Here is a 1,440-nt window from a genome sequence, read left to right as displayed (position 1 = left end):
ACTGCAAGATGGAACTTTAGAAATTAAACCCAGCTTAATTTCTACTAAGAAATGCCTTGAAAAGTTCTGCTCACCAAAGACCATGTAGTCAGGGGCCAGTGGTCAGGTCCTTCTTCTTGATGCCATCTTATAGAAGTAAGTAGAGACCTGAGAAAGCAGAGCTGAAAAAGGAAAGGGGCCTTGAGAAATCAGGATTGTCTTTATGGGAAGCCTGTCTGACTACCTGGATATAACCCGCACCCTCTGTAAAAATGTCAGAATGAGTCTAGGAACAGATTGTTTCCCTGCAGAGTACGAAGTGAAAGGCCACTTACATTCCTGTCTCTGGTCACTGCTCCAATCTGACAAACCAGAAACAGGGCTAACTTTATCCTCCCATGATGGGTGGCACCGAGTACATCAGCCCCCTATTTGTTAATAATAATACTTGTAAAGCATATACAATTTTTCGAAGTGCATCCACAAATGCCATCTCAAAGAACAAACAATTGCTCTTCATTGCCCGCAGAGTGTAGGGAATCAATTCCACAGTTCTTTATAGAAGAGACTTCAGAAATTTACCAGTAAAACTAAACAAACTACATCTAGCGAGGAGGTGAGTTTCTGAGGAAGGAGCAAGAACTGGATGTCGGGAAACCTAAATTCTAGTTGGCACTAAATACCTATCACAGTTTTCTTGCAATTCCCAGGTCTACCACCAAGGTCTGGGGTGGCTGCCTCTCCCCAGATAAACTGCCCCCCATCAGAGTCAAAGCAAGGCCCAAAAGCTCTGAGCTCTGTTTTCATGACCCTCCAACCCAGAAGAGAACCCAAGGCCCCGACTAGTAAGGCTGGGATGCGCAGACAGGGCTTTGCCTCCTCCTCACCCCGAAGCGGGATGCTGGCCCCGGTCACCATCACCCTGGGCCATCACTGCAACGCGAACCAAATACCCAGCCTGACCTAATCGCCTTTCCTCCGCCCCCGCCTCCGCCCCGGGCCCGGCCAATGCATTCTCAGGCCTCGGCTGACCCGCCCTAATGGTTGTGTTTGAAGCGGACCTCTCTCCCAGCCTCCCACAGGAGTCCAAGGGTCGGGAAAGAAAAAGCTCACCTGCTCCACGGAAAAATAAAGAGCACTGTCGGGCGATGAGGTTCCCAAGCCAAGAAGTACGCCTGCGCACGCGGCCGACAGGAACTACATTTCCCAGCATCTTCTGCAAAGGGCGCCCGCGAGCTGCGTCTTCCACCGGTATATTTCTAATGCTTTGCGCATTGCGAACGTGAGTCTTTTCCACTGTTGTTTAAATAAAAAGAAGAAAAAAGAAAAACAAAGATTTTTTTCTTTTGCTAGAAACAACTGTAAATCCAAAGAGATGCAGAGTTTGCGTTAACAACACCCCCGACACAAAAGTAATACCTATTCACTACATTAATAGATGATTTATAAATAACCCTTTAT

The 1,440-nt window shown here is 47.4% G+C and overlaps 1 protein-coding gene across 2 annotated transcripts in view; it reads right to left on the bottom strand.

Moving 5' to 3' along the window:
* Positions 1–1,169, bottom strand: part of ZNF883 (zinc finger protein 883) — a 22,080-nt gene extending 20,911 nt beyond the window's left edge. Inside the window, exons 1-2 of one of the 2 annotated variants that reach the window (XM_011992443.1) lie at positions 1,093–1,169; positions 75–161 (exon numbers count right to left, since the gene is read on the bottom strand). The gene's annotated coding sequence lies outside the window, so the exon portion shown is untranslated. Of the gene's footprint in view, positions 1–74; positions 162–1,092 lie in introns of those variants that run through there. The other variant, XM_011992444.1, reaches the window with a different exon arrangement.
* Positions 1,170–1,440: the final 271 nt, after the last annotated feature.

Source organism: Mandrillus leucophaeus, unplaced genomic scaffold, assembly GCF_000951045.1.
Source record: "Mandrillus leucophaeus isolate KB7577 unplaced genomic scaffold, Mleu.le_1.0 Scaffold410, whole genome shotgun sequence".
Taxonomy (NCBI): Eukaryota; Metazoa; Chordata; class Mammalia; order Primates; family Cercopithecidae; genus Mandrillus; species Mandrillus leucophaeus.
The sequence above is the reverse complement of the archived record's forward strand: the minus strand, read 5'-3'. Positions and strand labels throughout refer to the sequence as shown.